General features: G+C 42.1%; 1 long non-coding RNA gene across 3 annotated transcripts in view; it reads left to right on the top strand.

Moving 5' to 3' along the window:
• The window catches only part of LOC147572515 (uncharacterized), a 42,871-nt gene that overhangs the window by 1,991 nt on the left and 28,032 nt on the right, over positions 1-12,848 (top strand). The window contains exon 3 of one of the 3 annotated variants that reach the window (XR_015246033.1): positions 10,182-10,657. The exons of the other annotated variants lie outside the window; for them this stretch is intronic. This is a non-coding gene — a long non-coding RNA (uncharacterized LOC147572515). The remainder of the gene's footprint in view (positions 1-10,181; positions 10,658-12,848) is intronic. 3 annotated transcript variants of the gene reach the window in all.

The following is a 12,848-nucleotide window of genomic DNA, read 5'->3' as shown; positions in this document are numbered from 1 at the left end:
TCCCAGTCAGCAAGGATCAAATCACGGAATATGGTGAAGGCCAGGAGATTTTTGTAACATTCCAGGGATTTAACCCAGTGGTTCTCAACCTTAGCTGCACATTGGAATTTCTGGGGCACCTCAGAATAATACAGGTGCCTCAGTCCCACACCCAGAGATTCTGCATTAATTGCAAAATCTGCCTAGAGCATTCTTAGGCATTGATATATTTAGAAGATTCTTAGAGATTCTCATGTTCAGGCAGGATTGAGAACCATTACTGTAGTATAAGACTGGGGGTGCCCCCCAAATTATTGGCCTAGTCAGGGAGTGAGGACTTTCTCAGAAAATTTTCTCGACCACAATCCATGCTTATTGTGAGAGATTACAGACTTCAAAGATAGGCAGAGCTAAGAAAGAAAACATGAAATAGTAACATCAACACAGCTCTCAGTTCCCTGGAGACAAGAAGGATTAGAAGGAAATTTAATTAATTAATTAACAAAAAAGGCATATACACAAGGTGATTTATTGCAGTATTATTTGTAATTGCAAAAATTTGGAAACAATCTAAGTATTTGTACATTTGTGGTACATTACACAATATCATACTCAGCAGCTATTAAAAAAATGAGGAAGGGGTGGCTTAGTGGGTTAGGAGTCTGACTTTTTTTTTTTTAAGAGAGAGAGAACGAGAGCAGGTAGAGGGGAAGAGGGAGAGAGAGAGAGAGAGAGAGAGAGAGAATCTTAAGCAGACTCCACACCTGCGCAGAGCCTGACACAGGGCTAGATCCCATGACCTTGGGATCATGGCCTGAGTCAAAACCAAGAGTTGGACACTCCACCCACTGAGCCACCCAGGCGCCCCACCCATTTGACTCTTGATTTGGGCTCAGGTCATGATCTCACAATCGTGTGATCGAGCCCTGCGATGAGCTCCATGCTGAGCGTGGAGCCTGCTTGGGATCCTCTCTCCTTCCCTCTCTCTCTGCCCCTCCCCTGCCCTTTCTCTCTCAAAATAAATGAAAAAACTTTTTTAAAAATTAGTACACGGGGGGGCGCCTGGGTGGCGCAGTCGGTTAAGCGTCCGACTTCAGCCAGGTCACGATCTCGCGGTCCGGGAGTTCGAGCCCCGCGTCCGGCTCTGGGCTGATGGCTCAGAGCCTGGAGCCTGTTTCCGATTCTGTGTCTCCCTCTCTCTCTGCCCCTCCCCCGTTCATGCTCTGTCTCTCTCTGTCCCAAAAATAAATAAACGTTGAAAAAAAAAAATTAAAAAAAAAAAAAAATTAGTACACGGGGAAGAACTCTACGAATTGATATAAAGCGGTTGCCAAGACACATTGCTAAGTGAAAAATGCAAAGCGCAAATGCTGCCCCAAGAAAGAAAGGAATATAAAAAAAACAGAGCACATTTTTTCGTTTGTGCGAAAGAAATGCAGTACAGGAAAGATAAATCGGAAACCAAGGCAAGTGGCTACCTGTAGAGGATAGGTGGGAGAAAGATGGAAAACGGGAGTAAATGAAATGGGGTAGCAGGAGTGAGGAGGTAGTGATACTCAGAGTATATATGCATATAGCTGTGCCTCTTAGAGCAGTGGTAGTGTCTCACATACCCCCAAAATAATGACATAACTAAAACCAACTGGGATGCGGAGAGAGCCCAAATGGAATAAGAAATACTGAAAAATGAACCCATTATAAGTCAAAAACATAGCTACACTAAGAAGGATTGGGAAAAAAAAAAAGAAGAATGGGAAGAAAGCAACTAGCATGAGCCCTAGGTTGGGTGCCACAAGGCTAGAGACAAAAAAGAACAGAAAATATCTTCATTAGCTAAACACTGCAATTATTGCACACAAGCTCCATTGATGAGTGCTAAAACGAGTAGGGAGAAGTTTGAAGAGAAACAGAATTTGCATAGTCTCAGAATATTTCCTGCAGGATACGTATTAACTACAAAGGGAAGGATAGTAGTTTTACAGTGGGAAACCTGGCAGAAACCACCTTAATCATGTCAACATCAGCAGTAATAAGACAAAGCAACATCATGAACCTGATAGGATGCATTGAGGACACATCATTACCTGCAGTGTTCTGCCTAATCAAGAGAAAACATCAGAAAAACTCAAATTGCAGGACATTTGACAGAATAACTGATCAATACTCTTCAAAAAAGTCAGCGTCAGGAAAGACAGTCAAAAGAGCTTTCAAAGACTGCATGAGACTAAGAAATAACTATATGCCATGTGGGATCTGGTCGGGAGCCTAGCAGAAGAAAAAGACAGTAGCAAAAAACCTAGTTAAATTCAAGAAAGGTCTTTAGTTAGGAGTATTGTAGCAACATTAATCTTTTTGGTTCTGATAATTGTACTATAGTTATGTAAGATGTTAACATTAGGGGAAGATGGGGGGGATATATGAAAACTCTCAAGACTTTTTGCAATTTTTCTGTAAGTCTAAAATAATTCAATATAAAAAGTTTTTTTTTTTAAAAAGGACATTAACTCCTTCATCAGCTCTTATGAAGATGACTCACCAAGTCAAATGCACACTTTGTACAACGTTCTAGAAGATCATTGCCTAATAATAGAAAGGAAGAGACAAAAGACTTAAAAAGCCAACTTATTCACACTCAAGAAGCAATTCCACATAAAGTTACTGGATCTGAGGAGGGGATAAGAAGTAGGGGGGAAAGGTGGAAAACATAACACTTGTCTAAGTTATGAATTCCAAAAACCAGCATCACTGATTCCAAGTTTTGACAATTCCTTTTGGAGGCTTTTCCTCCAGGTCCAGAACATGGAGCAGTTTCTTGGCAGGAGACCTGCACAGTCACCCAGGGCCCTACACTTGGAAGGGCTCCACCCTTGGTTTAAAGTTCTACTGTTGCAATCTTGAAATCCTTAATATTTTTTTTAAGTTTATTTATTTATTTTGAGAGAGACAAAGACAGCACAAGTGGGGAAGGGGCAGAGAGAGAGGGAGACCGAGGATTCCAAGCAGGTTCCACACTGTCAGCATGGAGCCCGATGCGGGGCTCGAACTCACGAAACCGTGAGATCATGACCTGAGCTGAAACCAAGAGTCGGATCATTAACCAACGAGCCACCCAGTCACCTTGAAATCCTTGATAATTTTTTAACAAGGGAGCCCTGTATGTTCATTTTGCACAGGCCCCCACAAATGAGGTAGCAAGTTCAGTGTGCCTCCACTTGTCAACCGTAAGTTAGCAGAAAGAGAAGCCTCATTCACATGATGCACCCTATTCACGCCAGGCCACAGTTGATTGCTCTGTGGATAAGCCCCTGACCCAAGCAGAACCCAATTAGACTCCTTTCCCAAGAATTTGGAATGAGGACTAAGTGGCCCCCATAGTGTAGCACATCTCTTGAAGAGAGTAGATATGAATGAGAGGGCTATTGGCATCTAAAAAATGGAAACCATGCTGGTTGGCTTCAGATTAAATAATAAAGCAGAGGTTCAGAAGCAAGTCAAAGATAACACTTTCTGCATCCAATTTGTTCCCGAGAACATGCTGCATTACGTCCTCTCCTGTGAAATATCCCTGGGCCTTTATAAAAGATAAGCTTTTTTGCTTGTGCTGTCCCAAAGCATTTTTTGATTACAGAGGTCCTAACTAATTCCACTCCCCGAGAATGCTCAGACCCCATTTGTGTTGGGAGGGAACACCTTCAAACTGAAAAGATTTAAAAACCATTTCTAAAACCAAAATAATCATTCAAAGTTGCTTTAAATAAAGAAAACCCACAGTTGCTCCTTTGAAAAAACAAAGGAAAACATTGCCTAAAGGAAAAGGTAACAATAACAATAAAAAACATTATGTGAAGATAGCAAGTTGGTTTCCTCGCAATTCTCTGACTCTCCAAGCCAGTGGAATCATTTTCATCATCTTTACTGGACTGGATGCTAATATACTTGATGAATTTCAAATTCAAGCCCTTTAAAAAACATTAGATAAAGCCCCTAATGCCATTTTCACTGTAGTTTTTCCCCCCATTTACCCATTTTTCCTTCTATACCCTCTAATTTTACCTTTTTTGTAAGGGAAACTTAAGACGACTTGTTATACAAGTCAGACTTCAAGCTCTGGGCACTTCAAGGAAAGAAAGCAACTGTACTGTTTGGCAATAAATCTGTACAGTGGGATGGAAGAAGAGTTTATTCCCCAATATCTCCACCCTCAGTGGATAAACAGAATCTATTCTGTAAATTCTATAAACAGAATCCAAAGTCTAGCTCATCCCAGGCCAGAATCCAAATACTGAGGGTGTTCATCTCATCTGCTAGGGGGTGTGGAGACTTCTGTTGTGGTGCTCCCAGAAACTGAGATGTTCTCTTTTAGAAGCTTATTCAGAGAACTTGAAAGGGCTCATGTCCAGAATACATAAAGATATACGAATCCATTTTTTTAAGCTCCATGCCCAATGCGAGGCTTGAACTCATGACCTCAAGATCAAGAGTCACATGCTCTACTGACCCAGTCAGCCGAGTGCCCTACAAATCCATTTTTTTTTTTTTTTTTTTTACATAGGAGAGGGTGAGGCGTCTGTTTGGCTTAATCAATTAAGCGACTGACTTTGACTCAGGTCATGATCTCATGGTTGATGATTCCGAGCCCCACATCAAGCTGTCTGCTGTCAGCACAGATCCTGCTTCAGATCCTCTGTCCCCCTCTCTCTGCCTCTCCCCTGCTTGCTTGCTCTCTCTCTCTCAAAAATAAATAAACATTAAAAAAATAAGTAAATAAGAAAAAAAGGAGAGGGGATCCTAGGTGACTCAGTTGATTAAGCATCTGACTCGATTTCGGCTCAGGTCATGATCTCACAGTTTGTGGGATCGAGCCACACGTCAGGCTCTGTGACGACACAAAACAACAACAACAAAAGAGACACCACCCAAAAGAATATATAAAAAGGATCTTCATGAAACTCTTATTCTCAGGGTTGTGAGCTTGAGCCAATTTTTTTGTTTGTTTAAGTTGGAGGAAAGTGCCTGGGTGGCTCAGTCGGTTGAGCAGCAGACTCTTGATTTCAGCTCAGGTCATGATCTCACAGTTGTGAAATCAAGTCCCACGTCAGGCTCCCTCTGAGCATGGGGCCTGCTTGGGATTATCCGTTTCCCTCTCTCTCTGCCCCTCCACCGCTCACACTCTCTTTCTCTCTCAAAATAAACATTAAAAAAAAAAAAAAAGATGCTCAATCTCATCAATAATCAGGAAAATGCAAATTAAAGCCACAATGAGATATTTTACAACCACAAAGTTGGCAAAAAAGAGCACTCCAAAGTCTTGTGAGAGAATTCTCTCAAGAGTGTGAATCGGTACATCCACATTGGAAAACAATTCATCATTATGTCGTGAAAATGAAGTTTTGTATGTATCATGACCAGGAAATTCTACTTATATATATATATATATATATATTGAGGAAAAACTGTTGCACAACTGCATCAAGAGAGATGTACAAGAATGTTCATAGCAGTGTTGTTCATAATAACAAAACATGGGAAACAACCCAAATAACTTGGACTCTGGAATGGATACATTATGATAAACCCCCATGATGAACTATGAATGAAATGTAGCAATGATACACAGCTCATTTGACCTGCTACTTCTCATATCCTGAAACTCCTTCTCCAGCCACATTGGCACTTTCTTGTCACACGAACACGCTAAGCCCTTTTTTCATTTTTATTTTTTTTTTTATTTTTTTTTTATTTTTTTTTTTTAACGTTTATTTATTTTTGAGACAGAGAGAGACAGAGCATGAACGGGGGAGGGTCAGAGAGAGGGAGACACAGAATCTGAAACAGGCTCCAGGCTCTGAGCTGTCAGCACAGAGCCCGATGCGGGGCTCGAACTCACAAACCGCGAGATCACGACCTGAGCCGAAGTCGGCCGCTTAACCGACTGAGCCACCCAGGCGCCCCTCATTTTTATTTTTTTAAGTAAGCTCTGCACCCAATGTGGAGCTCAAACTCATGACCCAGAGATCAAGAGTCTCATGGTCTACTGACGGAGCCGGACAGGCTTCCCATTACATAGAGTTTTTATGGGAATGGTTGATTAACTTCTCAAACAAATACGTTTATGTAATGTAATATGTTGGTTAATTCCTGATAGAGGACAATTTTGCTCTCTTTAAATAAGTCTCTCTTGGTAATTAATTGTTCTTTTGAAATATGGCTGAATTTTTAGTTAGAGAATTTGCATCTTTAATTGGGATTGGTTTATACAGTTTTCACAGGATCTTTATCAGTTTTCACCATTGATATCACATTAACATCATAAAATGATGTTAATCATTTCAGCAATGTTAGCAATTCTTTTTTTATTCCTAGTTTAAATATTTATTTATTTATTTTTAATGTTAATTTATTTTTGAGAGAGACAGAGCGTGAGTGGGAGAGGGGCAGAGAGAGAGGGAGACACAGAATCCGAAGCAGGCTCCAGGCTCCGAGCGGTCGGCACAGAGCCTGACGAGGGGCTCGAACCCATGAATTGTGAGATCATGACCTGAGCCGAAGTCAGATGCTTAACCAACTGAGCCACCCAGGTATCCCTAAATATTTTTTTAAGGCAAGAGTGAATGCCTTTATTTTTTTAACATTTTTTTTCCATGTTTATTGATTTTTGAGAGGACGTAAGCAGGGGAGGGACAGAGAGAGAAAAGGAGACGCAGAATCTGAAGCAGGCTGCATGCTGTCAGCAAAGCCCGATACAGGGCTCCCACTCACAAGCGGTGAGGTGTGACCTGAGCCGAAGTCAGAACTTAACCGACTGAGCCACCCAGGTGCCCCAAATACACTTTATGTTTTAGGGCAGTTTTCGGTTGATGGCAGTACTGAGCAGAAGATAGATACAGAGCTTTACCACCGGCCCCCACACATGCATAGTCCCCCCCATTATCAATGGCCTCCACCAGAGGGGTATGTTTGTTACATTTGAGGAACATATACATGTCATTGTATATGACATGTCATTATCACCCAAAGTTCTTAGTTTATAGCACGGTTCACTCTTGCTGTTTGTTGTATATTCTGTGGGTTTTGACAAATACATAATGACATATAACCACCATTATAGTGTCATACAGTGTAATTTCACTGCCTTAAAAATCCTCTGGGCTGTGCCTACTTATCCTGCATACCCCCCAACCCCTGGCATCCAGTGATCCTTTTATGGTTTCCATAGTTTTGTGGGGGTTTTAGTTAGTTTGTTTGTTTTTTGTTTTGTTTTTTGCCTTTTCGAGAATGTCGTATAGTTGGAATCATCCAATATGTCGCCTCTTCAGATTGGCTTCTTTTACTTAGCAAAATGCATTTAAGTGTCCTCCTTGCCTTTTCATGGTGTGACAGCTCATTTCTTTTCAGCACCAAATAATATTCCATTGTCTGGATGCACCGGCAACGTTTATTTATCTGTTCACCTACTGAAGGAGATCTTGGTTGCTTCTAAGTTTGGCAATCAGAAACAAAGCTCCCCAAACATTCATGTGCAGGTTTTTGTGTGGATATACTTTTCACGTCCTTTGGATAAATGCCAAGGAGTATGATCACTGGTTTGTATGGTAAGCATATGTTTAGTTTTCTACGAAACCACCAAACTGTCTTCCAGTTTTCATTCTCACCAACAATGAAAAGTTCCTCATTAGCTTGTGGTTTTGTCAGTTTTCTGGATTTTGGCCAATCTAATAAGTGCATAGTGGTATCTCTTGTTTTAATTTGCATTTCCCTGATGACGTATTATGTGGAGCATCTTTTCCTATGCTCATTTGCCATCTATATATCTTCTTTGGTGAGGTGTCTGTTCAGATCTTCTGCCTATTTTTAAATCAGATTGTTTTCTGTTGAGTGTTAAGAGTTCTTTATATATTTTGGATAGGTGTCCTTTACCAGATTTGTCTTTTGCAAACATTTCCTCCCAGTCTGTGGCTTGTCTTTTCATTCTCTTGATGGAGTTTTTCACATTTTAATTTTGACAAAGTCTAGTTTATCAATTCTTTTTTAGATCATGCCTAGTATTGGATCTAAAAGACCTTCATGTGCAAAGTCATCTGCATTTTTCCTATTTTAACTTCTAGGAAGTTTTTTTTTTTTTTTTAGTTTTTAAAATTTTATTTATTTTGAGAGAGAGAGACAGAGGTAGGGAGGGGCAGAGAGAGAAGGAGAGAGAGAATCCCAAGCAGGCGCCACACTGTCAATGTAGAACCTGATGCTCGAACCACAAGACATGACCTGAGCCGAAATCAAGAGTCAGACGCTCAATCGACTGAGCCACCCAGGTACCCCACTTCTAGGAACTTTGTAGTTTTGCATTTTACATTTAATTTTGTGATCCATTTGGGGTTAACTTTTATGAAAGGTATAAGGTCTGTGTCTAGATTCATTTTCATTGAAGTAAGCTCTACGCCCAGTATGGGGCTGAAACTCACAACCCCGAGATCAAGAGTTGCATTCTCTACAGACTGAACCAGCCAGGCGCCCCTAGGTTCTTTTCTTTGCATGTGGATGTCCAGTTACTGCAGTACCACTTGTTGAAAAGACATTCTTTCTCCACTGTATTGCCTTTGCTCCTTTGCCAAAAATCAGCTGACCGTATTTATGTGGGTCTATTTATTCTTTCACCAATACTACACTGTCTTGATTAGTGTAGCTTTTATAAGATTTTATTTTTGAGAGAGAGAGAGAGAGAGAGAGAGAGCGCAAGTGGAGGAAGGGCAGAGAGAGGGGGAGAGAGAGAATCTCAAGCAGGCTCCGCACTGTCAGTGCCGAGCCTGATGTGGGGCTTGAACTCATGAACTGTGATCAGAGCCTTATCGTAAGTCACATGATGTCAATCCTCTGACTTTGTTCTTTTCCTTCAATATTGTGTTAGCTATTCTGGGTCTTTTGCCTCTCCACATAAACGTTACAGTTCATTTGTGGCTAGCCACAAAATAACTTATTAGGATTTTTGTTGGGATTGCATTGAAACTGCAAAGCAAGTTGGGAAGAACTGATCATGACGATACTGACTCTGCCTATCCATCAGTATGAATATCTCTCCACTTATTTAGTTCTACTTTAATTTCTTTCATCAGAGTTTTGTAGTTTTCCTCACAGAGATCTTTTACATACTCCTGTTAGATTTATACCTTAGTATTTAATTTTTGGGGTGCTAATTTAAATTGTACTATGTCTTTTAATTTCAAATTCTACTTGTTTATTGCTGGTATATAGGAAAGCAATTGACTTTTTTTTTTTAAGTTTTATTTATTTGTTTTGAGAGGAAGGGGGAGAGAGAGAGAGAGAGAGAGCACAAACAGGGGAGGGGCAGAGAGGGGGAGAGAGAGAGAGAGAATCCTAAACAGGCTCTGCACTGTCAGCACGGAGCCCAACACGGGGCTCAAACCCATGAACCGTGAGATCATGACCTGAGCCGAAATCAAGAGTTGGAAGCTCAACAGACTGAGCCACCCAGGCACCCCATCTTTTATTTACTTATTTTTAGAGAAACAGCACAAGTGCGAAGGGGCAGAGAGAGAGGTTGACAGAGAATCCCAAGCAGGCTCCATGCCACCAGTGCAGAGCCCAATGCACAGCTTGAACTCACGAAACAGCGAGATCATGACCCGAGCCGAAACCAAGAATCAGACGCTTAACCGACTGAGCCACCCAGGCACCCCAAATTTTTTTTCTTTAACAGGCTCACTGGGGTGCCAGGGTGGCTCAGTCGGTTGCATCTGACTCTTGGTTTTGGCTCAGGTCATGACTTCATGGTCGTGTTGGGCTCTTTGCTGACCGCACACGGCCTACTTGGGATTCTGTCTCCCTTTCTTTTTGTCCCTCCCTCCTCATGTCTCTCTCTCTCTCTCTCTCTCTCTCTCTCTCTCAAAATAAATAAATAAACATTAGATGCAAATAAATGAAACAGGTCTACTCTCACAGGGTTTCTGCTCCTGGAAGCCAGCCCCCCCTTGGGTGTAGTCACTGAAATACAGTAGATTGCTAGCCTATGCCACCTTTCCTTCTCCTGGAGATTTTTCTTCTCCCTCTACTTTGGCTTCTTGAAGACCACTTGGAGCAGGACTGAGAGAAGAGGGGTGAACAAGAGGAAAAGAGTGAATAAGGGAAGGGTGAGGAGGGTAAAGCGTGAGGAGGGCCAGCCACAGGCTTGCTGAATCTTTCTCCCGGTCCAGGTACAAAGAGTGTGGCGCCCTTGCTTGAGTTCCTCGTCACATGTGGCCAGGACGGGGCTGCGAGCCAAGACAGCTAAGAGATGGGCCTGAGGCCTGTGCTGAGCCCAGTGAGGACATTCTTCCTGTCACCTCATGAGGGAGTGAAGCCCTTGGTAGTTGCCTGGAGATCTACCACGGATCCTATCCACTGATTCTCTGTGCGCCTGTGATATCCTTCCAATACCTATTTCCTTTCCCTTGAATTAGCCATTTCATTCGCTTTCTTTTTCTTTTTCTTTTTTGTCTGTTTAATATTTATTTGATTTTGAGAGAGCACAAGCAGGGGAGGGGCAGAGAGAAGGGGACAGAGGATCCAAAGTGGGCTGTGCACTGACAGGCTGACAGCAGCGAGCCCGACGTGAGGCTCAAACTCACAAGCCACGAAATTATGACCTGAGCTGAAGTCGGATGCTCACTCAACTGACAGAGCCACCCAGGTACTCGTCATTCACTTTCTTAAATTGCAAGAAAAACAGATGTTCACACAATAACAGAAATGCAATACACTAAAGCTGGAGCTCTCTCCCTAGGAAAACCACTGTTATCAGTTTGATATGTGTATGTATCCTCACAAATTTTTTCTGTGCATGTAGAGACAGAGATGGACTAGATCTCTATTTAATTTGGGATTATGGGAGACAGAAGGCATTTTTACCAAAAATAGGGAGTCATACGAAGTTACCCTTTTTTTTTTTTTAACTTGTTTTAATGTGTATTTGTTTTTGTGAGAGACAGAGACAGAGCACAGGCGGGGGAGGGGCAGAGAGAGAGAGAGAGGGAGACACAGAATCCGAAGCAGGCTCCAGGCTCCGAGCCGTCAGCACAGAGCCCGACACGGGGCTCAAACTCATGGATCACGAGATCATGACCTGAGCCAAAGTCAGACACTTAACCGACTGAGCCACCCAGGCCCCTCAAGGATGCACATCTTTTTCAAAATGTATTAGCCCAGGCACCTGGGTGGCTCAGTCGGTTGTGTCCAACTTCGGCTCAGGTCAGGATCTCAGGGTTTGTGAGTTCAAGCCCCGTGTCAGGCTCTGTGTTGACAGCTCAGAGCCTGCTTTGGATCCTCTGTCTCCCTTTCTCTCTACCCCTCCCCTCCCCTCTCTCCCTCTCTCTCAAAAATAAACACACACACACAAAATAAATTTTTAAATGACAGTAATAACAAATGCATTAGTCGATTTGCTTGTAGAGTTTTTTATTTCTTGATTTCTTCATGTATTAGAAATATGAACATTTTACAGGTACCTGGGTGGCTTGCTCAGTTAAGCATCCAACTATTGATTTTGGCTTAGATCATCTCACAGTTGTGAGATCAAGCTCCACATCAGGCTATGCACTGAGTGTAGAGCCTGCTTAAGATTCTCTCTCGCCCTGTCCCTCTGCCCCTCCCCTGTACATTCTCAAAAAAAAAAAAAAATGAACATAATGATTATCAGTTATATACTGCAATCATTCTCTCCAAATTAGTGATTTATCTTAAATTTTGATTTTGGTGTCTTTGGCTGCATATACATTCTTTATAATTTCTGTTTTTTCTTTATGGCTGCTAGTTTCCTGATCACACTCAAGAAAGTTCTCCCTGCCCCCAAACTATACATGAACATATTTATATGCATTTTCCCCCAGAGGCACCATGGTGTAGTAGTTAGTTGTAGAAGGAGAAATTCTGTAGCTGGACCTTAGGTCCAAATCCCAGCTCTGGCATTTATCAGTTGCATAACCCTGGTTAATCTCTCTGTGCCTTAATTTTCTCATTAGTAAAATGGGGTTGTGGTGGTGAGGATTAAGTGAGTTTATATATGTAAAGCATTTAGAATAGTGCCTAGCATATAGAAATACTTGTTCCTTTATAGTTTTCTTTTTTTTACATTTAGATCTTTTTTTCTTTTGAGTGTTTTTTTTTTTCTCAAGTGGATAGCCAGTTTTATAAAATAGTCTGGTTTTCCACTGATTTGAAATGCTACCTTTAGGGTATAGTGAGGAACAGCCCATCCCTAGGAGGGCCCTAAAAGGCCTCAACCAGTTCAGAGCCAATCATAACTGCACTTGAAAGGAGGTTGTTCAGTTATTACTTTGTGGACTCCTTGGGATCCTGCTGAAGGCAGAAATTGTGAAATCGAATTTAACAATGTTCAGAAACTTGGCGGCCCCTCCCTCCCCTCTGAACTCCACCCAAACACAGGGCCAGGAAGGCCACCCCAGTAGCCCTACTCAAGGGAAAAAGCCTGAGGAGGGATGTGTTGTTGGGAAACCACGCCCACTCTAAAAATGCAGAAAACACAAGCTGTTTTCTGCAGCGTAATCATGGCAAGAGAAAAAGTGAAGCAAACTCAGTCGTGCTGAACTTTATACTAGAACAGAGAGTATGTACATATAGGATGGGAGGCACTTACTGTGAGGGTGGCTGGAGCTAGTGGAAAGTTTCTTCAGCCTAAGAGGCTCATCTGCATGAAACGTCTACTGCGTAGGGCCTGGCTGAGAACCATCCAGATTGAACTTCAGCTCCAACCCTGGCACCCAGAGTCCATCACAAACACGTCAACTGTATTTTAGGGTGTGCTGCCACCTCCTGGCCAAACTCGTGTTGCTGTCACATCACAGGCAGTTGTAGCAAAAAGTGAC

The sequence above is a fragment of the Puma concolor genome, chromosome E4 (assembly GCF_028749965.1).
Source record: "Puma concolor isolate L17-30 chromosome E4, mPumCon1.1.hap2, whole genome shotgun sequence".
In the NCBI taxonomy this organism is placed as follows: domain Eukaryota; kingdom Metazoa; phylum Chordata; class Mammalia; order Carnivora; family Felidae; genus Puma; species Puma concolor.
This window is presented reverse-complemented; position numbering and strand designations above follow the sequence as displayed.